Source organism: Oncorhynchus keta, chromosome 18 (genome assembly GCF_023373465.1).
Source record: "Oncorhynchus keta strain PuntledgeMale-10-30-2019 chromosome 18, Oket_V2, whole genome shotgun sequence".
Lineage (NCBI taxonomy): Eukaryota > Metazoa > Chordata > Actinopteri > Salmoniformes > Salmonidae > Oncorhynchus > Oncorhynchus keta.
Window position 1 is genome coordinate 18,735,168 of NC_068438.1, and position 13,950 is coordinate 18,749,117.

Here is a 13,950-nt window from a genome sequence, read left to right on the forward strand (position 1 = left end):
GTCAAGTAAAGACTAGAAAGAGAAGAATAGAGAGAAGTCAAGTAAAGACTAGAAAGAGAAGAACAGAGAGAAGTCAAGTAAAGACTAGAAAGAGAAGAATAGAGAGAAAAAGGAAAGCCAGAAATGTCTCACCATCAGTTAATCTAATTTATCAGCGTTAGTTTGTCAGCCTTATTAAAAGTTCATTCCTTGCTTTAAGGCTGGTTCGTAACTCAGTAACATTGATTTTACAGGAGCAATGTAACTTTATCAGGACTCTGCTACTGTTTCCAGGCTCTGGATGGAAAGGAGTCAACGGCAGCAGAACTGCCCCTTCCTCATTTACATCCAGTCCTACAGCATATCCCTGGACGACTCTGCTTCTTCTAACTCATATCTCACTTCAAATACCTTGGCTGCCATAGTTTCTGCAGGGAAAAGAGGTTCATGTTACCCAGCCGACAACATTAAAATGCCAGAGGGCGACTAAAGTCAATTTGCACGAGACGATAAAATAATTAGTGGGGCACAGTGTTTACATCAATGGGTCAGGATGGGGGGGCTGGTGTGTGTATGTGTACGTGCTGTGTGTGTGTACATTATGTGTCTGCTCTTTTCTCTAGGGTCACTTGAGACTCAACTTTACAGCATAGGATTTACTTTAACAGAGTATTCACCTTACCCCTGCCAAATAGGAAACTAGTGACAAGAGCTCAGCCATGCCAACAGTGTAGCCTCCCTAAGACCACTAATGACTGAGAAAAGAGAACACTGTTTACTGTTAGAGTTCAAGGTTACAAGGATAATCACTCATTTGACAGAAAAAGTGTGCGTGTGTGTGTGTGTGTGTGTGTGTGTGTGTGTGTGTGTGTTACATAAACATTTTCCCGGATGCAATTTTGAGCGTTCCAAGTGGTTCCTTTTGGTTTTCCCAGTAAAACATTAGGAGCAGAGTGACTGGCCAGGAAGAGAAGGAGGAAATCGTTTAGGCTCCATAAGTGCCAAATTGTATCCTTGTTTTCCCAGTTTTCCTGGTTTGGCCAGGGCTTTCCCAAGCTGTGGACTGTCTCAGACGGAGAGTCTAAACACAGGGCTGTGTTTGGGTTAGCTATACATACTGGTTTACAGGAAAAAGGAGAAAATACTAAATAAAATAGTAGAAGGAAGAAGGGAGAGAGAGAAGGAGAGAAAGAGAGAAGGAGAGAAAGAGAGGAGTAGAGTGAGAGAGTAGAGCGGGAGAAAAGATGTGATGAAAGAAAGGAAAGACGCTTACTGTAGGATGGTTTTTCTTCACAGATTTCCTGTACTAGAGGAGGACTGTGTGTCTATAAGAGGACAGCATGTGTTCCTAATTAGTCTAAATGAATTGAGATGCTTCATTAGGTACTGTGTGTTTATTAGGCTTTACTACAAAGCTGCTGCTCTGGGAATCTGTCCTGGGGTCAGTTTAACACACTGACTGAAAGGTCTTCACTCATATTACTAATACACCCAGTCCAAAACGATGGATCCTAACTAGTGAGCTGGTAAATTCAGCATCTCAAGTTAGGATCCCAAGTCTTCTCTTGCCCCAAACCATGCATACAAGGAGATGCAGCAAGTCGAAACCTTGATGCACTTACTGTGACTGGCCACTGTGCTATATGTGATCGGTGTGTGCTGTGAAGCTCAGACACTAGCCTGTGTGATGCTCATTTAGTGAATTATGTAGCGCTGACCAGAGGGCTGGCTGGTTAGAGGCTACTCAGTTAGCTAGCCTAGCTCTTTCTGCCATAGGCTTTAATAGAGTAGTTAGCTACAGTAGCCTCTTACTCCCAGGCTGTAAGAACGACATAGGGCAATGGGGACCTTGAGGGTTTGGGGTGCTTGTTATATCAGCACTCGGAGCAAAAATACATGCGCACACACAGGGAAGCCCCAATTAGGAGATGAGAGAGTGGGAACACTAGGGGGTGAGGAGACTTTCACAGGGCCAGTGGAAATGCCAGGACTAGCTGCCAGAGAAAATACACACGCTTCACAGCCAGGCACCTTCCCGGCGCCTCCTGTCTCTTACCCTCATCTCTGCTGCTGGATAATTGCATTAAGTGTGTTTGTAACCCCCATGGGGCAGTGCTCACTGTTCATACACACACACACACACACACACACACACACACACACACACACACACACACACACACACACACACACACACACACACACACACACACACACACACACACACACACACACACACACACACACACACACACACACACACACACACACACACACCCTCCCAGTGGTGGGTTGTGTATAGGCCAGATCAAAGGGTTAGTTTTAATAGGAGCAGGGCAACACAGAGCAGAGCTGGTGTTGACTGCTGAACCTAGTCTTCTGGAGTAAGACTACAGGGCTGAGGGAAATAAAGCTCTCCACATACACACATAACAACACTGACAGAGCACACATCCACACACACAGTGATTCCGGTATGCTTACAGTATATGCAAAAACACATGCTACAAGCACACACAATACCCACATCTCCCCACTCCATACAGAGGCATTAATATAAACAGTATGTGCAGGGAAGTTTGGCAGTATACATGACTTCATATAGTCTGAGCAGGCCTCACAGCCTTACAGCCTTCATTGAAAACACATGTTCTCAGGAGGGAGTTTGTGTGTGTGACAAAACTGTGTGTCAGTGTGTGTGACAAAACTGTGTGTCAGTGTGTGTGTGTGTTCTTTGTGTGTTTATGGGTTCTGAATACATTTCCGCTCTCACATGAGGGGAGTACAGCCTGTGTGTATGAAATGAAACACACACGGTATGCGTTTGTGTTTGTGTGTTTCATAAGCCGGCTGGTCTGGGTTATTTTGAGGCATATTGGAGAGAGCTGTGCTCGGTGCACTTGGCCAGCACCCTTCAGCCTTGGGAGAGCTGAACTTATGAATTCATTTTGATGGTGTTGAGCACTAGGGTGTGTCTGTGTTATTATATAGAAGGAAAAATGGGTAAGGGAATGCACACTCACACTAAACAAAAACACAGATGAATATTAATAGAACAATTTATCCTATTATCACACAAATCACAAAGTAAGAGGTAACCAAAAATGAAGCCCAGGGAAAAGGCTGGCCTAGGAACATGTGTATGGCCTGATGTTTCACAGCCCCTCTCTCCTCCTCTTTCCCCTCCTCCTAGACAATGAGGGCTAAATTAGATTGATAAGGATCTGGGAAAGAGTTCAAATCAAAAGACAGAGACGTTCACATCTGGTCCTATGCTGCTGTCGTCAAATGAATGGTTCTTACTTAAGCTGTGTGCTGCTGGAATGTGATAACTTGAGCTTCCTGCAAAACTGATAACAACAGAGGGGGGGAGAGGAAAGAGAGAGAGCGAGAGATAGGGAGGAAAGAGGGACAGCGAGAGACAGGGAGGAAAGAGAGAGAGCGAGAGACAGGGAGGAAAGAGAGAGAGCGAGAGACAGGGAGGAAAGAGAGAGCGCGAGAGACAGGGAGGAAAGAGGGAGACAGCGAGAGACAGGGAGGAAAGAGGGAGACAGCGAGAGACAGGGAGGAAAGAGAGAGCGCGAGAGACAGGGAGGAAAGAGAGAGCGCGAGAGACAGGGAGGAAAGAGAGAGCGCGAGAGACAGGGAGGAAAGAGAGAGAGCGCGAGAGAGAGGGAGGAAAGAGAGAGAGAGCGCGAGAGACAGGGAGGAAAGAGAGAGAGCGCGAGAGACAGGGAGGAAAGAGGGAGACAGCGAGAGACAGGGAGGAAAGAGGAGACAGCGAGAGACAGGGAGGGAAGAGGGAGACAGCGAGAGACAGGGAGGAAAGAGGGAGACAGCGAGAGACAGGGAGGAAAGAGGGAGACAGCGAGAGACAGGGAGGAAAGAGGGAGACAGCGAGAGACAGGGAGGAAAGAGGGAGACAGCGAGAGACAGGGAGGAAAGAGGGAGACAGCGAGAGACAGGGAGGAAAGAGAGAGACAGCGAGAGACAGGGAGGAAAGAGGAGACAGCGAGAGACAGGGAGGAAAGAGGAGACAGCGAGAGACAGGGAGGAAAGAGGAGACAGCGAGAGACAGGGAGGAAAGAGGGAGACAGCGAGAGACAGGGAGGAAAGAGGGAGACAGCGAGAGACAGGGAGGAAAGAGAGAGCGAGAAACGGAGGAAAGAGGGAGACAGGGAGGAAAGAGGGAGACAGGGAGGAAAGAGGGAGACAGCGAGAGACAGGGAGGAAAGAGGGAGACAGCGAGAGACAGGGAGGAAAGAGAGAGACAGCGAGAGACAGGGAGGAAAGAGGGAGACAGCGAGAGACAGGGAGGATAGAGGGAGACAGCGAGAGACAGGGAGGAAAGAGGGACACAGGGAGGAAAGAGGGAGACAGCGAGAGACAGGGAGGAAAGAGGGAGACAGCGAGAGACAGGGAGGAAAGAGGGAGACAGCGAGAGACAGGGAGGAAAGAGAGAGACAGGGAGGAAAGAGGGAGACAGCGAGAGACAGGGAGGAAAGAGAGAGACAGCGAGAGACAGGGAGGAAAGAGGGAGACAGCGAGAGACAGGGAGGAAAGAGGGAGACAGCGAGAGACAGGGAGGAAAGAGAGAGACAGCGAGAGACAGGGAGGATAGAGGGAGACAGCGAGAGACAGGGAGGAAAGAGGGACACAGGGAGGAAAGAGGGAGACAGCGAGAGACAGGGAGGAAAGAGGGAGACAGCGAGAGACAGGGAGGAAAGAGGGAGACAGCGAGAGACAGGGAGGAAAGAGAGAGACAGCGAGAGACAGGGAGGAAAGAGGGACACAGGGAGGAAAGAGGGAGACATCGAGAGACAGGGAGGAAAGAGGGAGACAGCGAGAGACAGGGAGGAAAGAGGGAGACAGCGAGAGACAGGGAGGAAAGAGAGAGACAGCGAGAGACAGGGAGGAAAGAGAGAGACAGCGAGAGACAGGGAGGAAAGAGAGAGACAGCGAGAGACAGGGAGGAAAGAGGGACACAGCGAGGAAAGAGGGAGACAGCGAGAGACAGGGAGGAAAGAGGGAGACAGCGAGAGACAGGGAGGAAAGAGGGAGACAGCGAGAGACAGGGAGGAAGAGGGAGACAGCGAGAGACAGGGAGGAAAGAGGGAGACAGCGAGAGACAGGGAGGAAAGAGGGAGACAGCGAGAGACAGGGAGGATAGAGGGAGACAGCGAGAGACAGGGAGGAAAGAGGGACACAGGGAGGAAAGAGGGAGACAGCGAGAGACAGGGAGGAAAGAGGGAGACAGCGAGAGACAGGGAGGAAAGAGAGAGACAGCGAGAGACAGGGAGGAAAAAGGGAGACAGCGAGAGACAGGGAGGAAAGAGGGAGACAGCGAGAGACAGGGAGGAAAGAGAGAGACAGCGAGAGACAGGGAGGAAAGAGGGAGACAGCGAGAGACAGGGAGGAAAGAGGGAGACAGCGAGAGACAGGGAGGAAAGAGGGAGACAGCGAGAGACAGGGAGGAAAGAGGGAGACAGCGAGAGACAGGGAGGAAAGAGAGAGACAGCGAGAGACAGGGAGGAAAGAGGGAGACGGCGAGAGACAGGGAGGAAAGAGGGAGACGGCGAGAGACAGGGAGGAAAGAGGGAGACAGAGAGAGACAGGGAGGAAAGAGGGAGACAGCGAGAGACAGGGAGGATAGAGGGAGACAGCGAGAGACAGGGAGGAAAGAGGGACACAGGGAGGAAAGAGGGAGACAGCGAGAGACAGGGAGGAAAGAGGGAGACAGCGAGAGACAGGGAGGAAAGAGGGAGACAGCGAGAGACAGGGAGGAAAGAGGGAGACAGCGAGAGACAGGGAGGAAAGAGAGAGACAACGAGAGACAGGGAGGAAAGAGGGAGACAGCGAGAGACAGGGAGGAAAGAGAGAGACAGCGAGAGACAGGGAGGAAAGAGGGAGACAGCGAGAGACAGGGAGGAAAGAGGGAGACAGCGAGAGACAGGGAGGAAAGAGGGAGACAGCGAGAGACAGGGAGGAAAGAGGGAGACAGCGAGAGACAGGGAGGAAAGAGGGAGACAGCGAGAGACAGGGAGGAAAGAGGGAGACAGCGAGAGACAGGGAGGAAAGAGGGAGACAGCGAGAGACAGGGAGGAGAGAGGGAGACAGCGAGAGACAGGGAGGAGAGAGGGAGACAGCGAGAGACAGGGAGGAGAGAGGGAGACAGCGAGAGACAGGGAGGAGAGAGGGAGACAGCGAGAGACAGGGAGGAAAGAGGGAGAAAAGAGGGGGGAGAGAAAAAGAGGCCATTCAAGAGACAGCAATGGGATGCACAAGCAGCAAAATACAAAAAACAAACACATGCAAAAATAGACACTTGCAGTATACCTGCATAAACGTGCACTTTCTGCCCTTTCACAAACATATAAAACCTCATGACACACAGACAACACACAACTGCATATTACAACATATTCAAGACAGAAGAAAAGGACAAAGAAAGAGCTCACTAAGAAAAGTGTCAGGTTGGTTTTGGGCCGACAGCGAAGACGCTACGAAGCAGCAGAGGTGCTGACAGAACCAGTCACATCAGAGAGGTTCACGTCCTGTCCCTCTCGCTTTCTTTCTTTTCCTCCCTTTTATGTTTCCTAGAGATGATGCTACTGCTGATGAGGCTGACTCTGAAGGAGCATGTCCTTTCGCTGTCTCTCTCTCTCTCTTTCTTTCTTTCTCTTCATCATTCTCTACCTATGGCCGCACACAGGAAGCCAGGGTGGAATTCCCAAGCGGACATTTTTCACGTTCCACCGGTGATTGGAAACACACTCCAGTAAAACAGGCATGGGACCTAATGTTCAGGTGAGGAGGGAAAGACTGCTCCCTCCCTCCGTTAGCTGGAAGGTGACTTGGCTGGAGGGGTGTGTGTGTGTTGCCCACTACAATGAATACACAAAGACTGCCTCTGTGGCTGGAGTGGACCAGGTGAGCAGATATCATCTAACATACACACACACCTGCAGAGGAAATGACCTGCAGCATCTCCACACCTGGATACTGAGGCCTGGGGCTGACCGACCAGGGGAGGAAGGGAGAGAGAGAAAGACATGGCAGAGAAGACGGGAAGAAAGGGGGGAAGTTAGTCTTCACCTGACCATTCTATGACACTGACTTCCCCTATACCATTGGAAACCATGGTAATGCCCTTTCAACCCTCCAGCCCGGCCAATCCCTCAACAGCTCCTAATTTCAATTCCACAACTCCACCCATACAGGGACAAAACCATAAGGAGACCAAAATAATTACAAAACAACCATTGTGTGCCATTTGGGCTTTGTGAAATAGCAAAGTTTCCACTCCAATTACTTAGGTGGGGCGATGTTCCCCCACAACTCCAACAGGACTGAACAGAACATTTTAGATTTTCTAGACAGAAATAGAAAGAAAGACAGCGAGACACTAGAAAAAAATGATTGACAAAGAATCCCTCTTTTTCTATCCATCTTTCTCTTTATCCATCTCTCTTTCTATCCATCCATCTCTCTCTTTCTATCCATCTCTCTCTTAATCAATCTCTTTCCATCTATCCATCTCTCTATCCATCTCTCTCTTTATCAATCTCTCTCTTTCTATCAATCTCTCTCTTTATCCATCCATCTCTCTCTTTCTATCCATCTCTCTCTTTATCCATCTCTCTTTCTATCCATCTATCCATCTCTCTCTTTCTATCCATCCATCTCTCTCTTTATCCATCTCTCTTTCTATCCATCTCTCTCTCTTTATCCATCTCTCTTTCTATCCATCCATCTCTCTCTTTCTATCCATCCATCTCTCTTTCTATCCATCCATCCATCTCTCTTTTTATCCATCCATCCATCTCTCTTTCTATCCATCCATCCATCTCTCTCTTTCTATCCATCCATCTCTCTCTTTCTATCCATCTCTCTCTTTATCAGTCTCTCTCTTTCTTTCCATCTATCCATCTCTCTTTCTACCCATCCATCTCTCTTTCTATCCATCTCTCTCTTTATCAATCTCTCTCTTTCTTTCCATCTATCCATCTCTCTTTCTACCCATCCATCTCTCTTTCTATCCATCTCTCTCTTTATCAATCTCTCTCTTTCTTTCCATCCATCCGTCTCTCTTTCTATCCATCCATCCATCTCTCTCTTTCTATCCATCTCTCTTTCTATCCATCCATCTCTCTCTTTATCCATCTCTCTCTTTATCCATCCATCCATCTCTCTCTTTCTATCCATCCATCTCTCTCTTTATCTATCTCTCTCTTTCTATCCATCCATCTCTCTCTTTCTATCCATCCATCTCTCTCTTTATCCATCTCTCTCTTTCTATCCATCCATCTCTCTCTTTCTATCCATCCATCTCTCTCTTTCTATCCATCTCTCTCTTTCTATCCATCTCTCTCTTTCTATCCATCTCTCTCTTTCTATCCATCTCTCTCTTTCTATCCATCTCTCTCTCTCTAGCCATCCATCTCTCTCTTTATCCATCTCTCTCTTTATCTATCCATCTCTCTCTTTATATCCACCTCTCTCTTTATCCATCCATCTCTCTCTTTCTATCCATCTCTCTCTTTCCATCCATCTCTCTCTATCCATCCATCTCTCTCTATCCATCCATCTCTCTTTCTATCCATCTCTCTTTCTATCCATCCATCTCTCTCTTTATCTATCTCTCTCTTTATCTATCCATCTCTCTCTTTCTATCCATCCATCTCTCTTTCTATCCATCTCTCTATCTATATCCATCCATCAATCTCTCTCTATCTATCTCTCTCTTTCTATCCATCTCTCTCTATCTATCTCTCTCTTTCTATCCATCTCTCTCTCTCTATCTATCTCTCTCTTTCTATCCATCTCTCTTTCTATCCATCTCTCTCTTTATCCATCTCTCTCTTTATCCATCTCTCTCTTTATCCATCTCTCTCTTTATCCATCTCTCTATCTATATCCATCTCTCTCTTTCTATCTATCTATCCATCCATCCATCTCTCTCTTTATCCATGTCTCTCTTTCTATCCATCTCTATATCTATCCATCTCTCTCTTTATCCATGTCTCTCTTTATCCATCTCTCTATCTCTCTCTTTATCCATGTCTCTCTTTCTATCCATCTCTTTCTATCCATCTCTCTCTTTCTATCCATCTCTCTCTTTCTATCCATCCATCTCTCTCTTTATCCATCTCTCTCTTTCTATCCATCTCTCTCTTTATCTATCTCTCTCTTTCTATCCATCCATCTCTCTCTTTCTATCCATCCATCTCTCTCTTTATCCATCTCTCTCTTTCTATCCATCCATCTCTCTTTCTATCCATCCATCTCTCTCTTTCTATCCATCTCTCTCTTTCTATCCATCCATCTCTCTCTTTCTATCCATCTCTCTCTCTCTCTAGCCATCCATCTCTCTCTTTATCCAGCTCTCTCTTTATCTATCCATCTCTCTCTTTATATCCACCTCTCTCTTTATCCATCCATCTCTCTCTTTCTATCCATCTCTCTCGTTCCATCCATCTCTCTCTATCCATCCATCTCTCTCTTTCTATCCATCCATCTCTCTCTTTCTATCCATCTCTCTTTCTATCCATCCATCTCTCTCTTTATCTATCTCTCTCTTTATCTATCCATCTCTCTCTTTCTATCCATCCATCTCTCTATCTATATCCATCCATCCATCTCTCTCTTTCTATCCATCTCTCTCTCTCTATCTATCTCTCTCTTTCTATCCATCTCTCTCTTTATCCATCTCTCTATCTATATCCATCTCTCTCTTTCTATCTATCTATCCATCCATCTCTCTCTTTATCCATGTCTCTCTTTCTATCCATCTCTCTCTCTTTATCCATCTCTCTCTTTCTATCCATCTCTCTCTTTATCCATGTCTCTCTTTCTATCCATCTCTTTCTATCCATCTCTCTCTTTCTATCCATCTCTCTCTTTATCCATCTCTCTCTTTCTATCCATCTCTCTTTCTATCCATCTCTCTCTTTATCCATCTCTGTCTTTCTATCCATCTCTCTCTTTCTATCCATCTCTCTCTTTCTATCCATCTCTGTCTTTCTATCCATCTCTCTATCCATCCATCCATCCATCTCTCTTTCTATCCATCTCTCTTTCTATCCATCTCTCTCTTTATCCATCTCTGTCTTTCTATCCATCTCTCTTTCTATCCATCTATGTCTTTCTATCCATCTCTCTATTTATCCATCTCTCTCTTTCTATCCATCTCTCTTTCTATCCATCTCTCTTTCTATCCATCCATCTCTCTCTTTCTATCCATCCATCTCTCTCTTTATCCATCTCTGTCTTTCTATCCATCCATCTCTCTCTTTCTATCCATCCATCTCTCTCTTTATCCATCTCTGTCTTTCTATCCATCTCTCTTTCTATCCATCTCTGTCTTTCTATCCATCCATCTCTCTCTTTCTATCCATCCATCTCTCTCTTTATCCATCTCTGTCTTTCTATCCATCTCTCTTTCTATCCATCTCTCTTTCTATCCATCTCTGTCTTTCTATCCATCCATCTCTCTCTTTCTATCCATCCATCTCTCTCTTTATCCATCTCTGTCTTTCTATCCATCTCTCTTTCTATCCATCTCTCTTTCTATCCATCTCTCTTTCTATCCATCTCTCTTTCTATCCATCTCTGTCTTTCTATCCATCTCTCTTTCTATCCATCTCTCTTTCTATCCATCTCTGTCTTTCTATCCATCCATCTCTCTCTTTCTATCCATCTATCTCTGTCTTTCTATCCATCTCTCTTTCTATCCATCTCTCTTTCTATCCATCTCTGTCTTTCTATCCATCTCTCTTTCTATCCATCTCTCTCTTTCTATCCATCTCTGTCTTTCTATCCATCTCTCTTTCTATCCATCTCTCTCTTTCTATCCATCTCTGTCTTTCTATCCATCTCTCTTTCTATCCATCTCTCTTTCTATCCATCTCTCTTTCTATCCATCTATGTCTTTCTATCCATCTCTCTTTCTATCCATCTCTCTTTCTATCCATCTCTGTCTTTCTATCCATCCATCTCTCTCTTTCTATCCATCCATCTCTCTTTCTATCCATCTCTCTTTCTATCCATCTCTGTCTTTCTATCCATCCATCTCTCTCTTTCTATCGATCCATCTCTCTCTTTATCCATCTCTGTCTTTCTATCCATCTCTCTTTCTATCCATCTCTGTCTTTCTATCCATCTCTCTTTCTATCCATCTATGTCTTTCTATCCATCTCTCTCTTTCTATCCATCTCTCTTTCTATCCATCTCTCTTTCTATCCATCTGTCTTTCTATCCATCTCTCTTTCTATCCATCTCTCTTTCTATCCATCTCTGTCTTTCTATCCATCTCTCTTTCTATCCATCTATGTCTTTCTATCCATCTCTCTTTCTATCCATCTCTCTTTCTATCCATCTCTGTCTTTCTATCCATCTCTGTCTTTCCATCCATCTCTCTTTCTATCCATCTCTGTCTTTCCATCCATCTCTTTATCCATCTCTGTCTTTCTATCCATTCATCTCTCTCTTTATCCATCTCTGTCTTTCCATCCATCTCTCTCTTTATCCATCCATCTCTCTCTTTATCCATCTATGTCTTTCTATCCATTCATCTCTCTCTCTTTATCCATGTCTCTTTCTATCCATCTCTCTCTCTTTATCCATCTCTCTTTCTATCCATCCATCTCTCTCTCTATCCATCTCTCTCTTTATCTATCTCTCTTTCTATCCATCTCTCTCTCTTTATCCATCTCTCTTTCTATCCATCCATCTCTCTCTTTCTATCCATCTCTCTTTCTAGCCATCTCTCTCCTTATCCATCTGTCTCTCTATCCATCTCTCTCTTTATCCATCTATCTTTCTATCCATCTCTCTCTTTCTATCCATCTCTCTATCTATATCCATCTCTCTCTTTCTATCTATCTATCCATCCATCCATCTCTCTCTTTATCCATATCTCTCTATCTATCCATCTCTCTCTTTATCCATGTCTCTCTTTCTATCCATCTCTCTCTCTTTATCCATGTCTCTCTTTCTATCCATCTCTCTTTCTATCCATCTCTCTCTTTCTATCCATCTCTCTTTTTCTATCCATCTCTTTCTATCCATCCATCTCTCTCTTTATCCATCTCTCTCTTTCTATCCATCTCTCTCTTTATCCATCTCTCTCTTTATCCATCTCTGTCTTTCTATCCATCTCTCTTTCTATCCATCTCTGTCTTTCTATCCATCTCTGTCTTTCTATCCATCCATCTCTCTCTTTCTATCCATCCATCTCTCTCTTTCTATCCATCCATCTCTCTCTTTATCCATCTCTGTCTTTCTATCCATCCATCTCTCTCTTTCTATCCATCCATCTCTCTCTTTCTATCCATCCATCTCTCTCTTTATCCATCTCTGTCTTTCTATCCATCTCTCTCTTTCTATCCATTCATCTCTCTCTTTATCCATCTCTGTCTTTCTATCCATTCATCTCTCTCTTTATCCATCTCTCTTTCTATCCATCCATCGCTCTCTCTATCCATCTCTCTCTCTATCCATCTCTCTCTTTCTATCCATCTCTCTCTTTCTATCCATCTCTCTCTCTTTATCCATCTCTCTTTCTATCCATCCATCTCTCTCTTTCTATCCATCTCTCTCTTTATCCATCTCTCTTTCTATCCATCTCTCTCTTTATCCATCTCTCTAACAATCTCTCTCTTTATCCATCTCTCTTTCTATCAATCTCTCTCTTTCTATCCATCCATCTCTCTCTCTATCCATCTCTCTCTTTATCCATCTCTCTCTTTCTATCCATCTCTCTCTTTATCCATCTCTCTTTCTATCCATCTCTCTCTTTATCCATCTCTCTTTCTATCCATCTCTCTCTTTATCCATCTCTCTTTCTATCCATCTCTCTCTTTATCCATCTCTCTCTCTATCCATCTCTCTCTTTATCCATCTCTCTCTTTATCCATCTCTCTCTTTATCCATCTCTCTCTTTCTATCCATCTCTCTCTTTCTATCCATCTCTCTTTCTATCCATCTCTCTTTCTATCCATCTCTCTTTCTATCCATCTCTCTCTTTATCCATCTCTCTTTCTATCCATCTCTCTCTCTTTATCCATCTCTCTTTCTATCCATCTCTCTTTATCCATCTCTCTCTTTATCCATCTCTCTTTCTATCCATCTCTCTCTTTCTATCCATCTCTCTCTTTCTATCCATCCATCTCTCTCTTTATCCATCTCTCTCTTTCTATCCATCCATCTCTCTCTCTTTATCCATCTCTCTCTTTCTATCCATCCATCTCTCTCTTTATCCATCTCTCTCTTTCTATCCATCTCTCTCTTTCTATCCATCCATCTCTCTCTTTATCCATCTCTCTCTTTCTATCCATCTCTCTCTTTCTATCCATCCATCTCTCTCTTTATCCATCTCTCTCTTTCTATCCATCTCTCTCTTTCTATCCATCTCTCTCTTTATCTATCCATCTCTCTCTTTATATCCACCTCTCTTTCTATCCATCTCTCTCTTTATCCATCTCTCTCTTTCTATCCATATCTCTCTGTGGTCCTTCTGTAGCTCAGTTGGTAGAGCATGGCGCTTGTAACGCCAGGGTAGTGGGTTCGATTCCCGGGACCACCCATACGTAGAATGTATGCACACATGACTGTAAGTCGCTTTGGATAAAAGCGTCTGCTAAATGGCATATATATATATATATCATCTTTCTATCCATCCATCTCTCTCTCTATCCATCTCTCTTTCTCTATCTCTCTTTATATCCACCTCTCTCTTTCTATCCATCTCTTTATATCCATCTCTCTCTCGTTTCGCCTCCTCGTCGTGAGTGCTTTCTCATTTTCCATCACCTATTCATTTTTAAGGAGGGAGTGTGTTGGAGTGCGGTGGCGTGCATTAGCGTTACTCTGCTCTGCCTCTGCTAGCTAGGTGTAAAAAATACCATTACAGCAGCCGGCTGTGGGGCCGTCCGGATCGATCCATTATGGAGCTGAGAGGGCCGGTTGGGT

The 13,950-nt window shown here is 45.0% G+C and overlaps 1 protein-coding gene across 6 annotated transcripts in view; it reads right to left on the bottom strand.

Moving 5' to 3' along the window:
• Positions 1-13,950, bottom strand: part of LOC118396856 (BCAS3 microtubule associated cell migration factor) — a 367,384-nt gene that overhangs the window by 186,390 nt on the left and 167,044 nt on the right. The gene's annotated exons all lie outside the window — the stretch shown is intronic.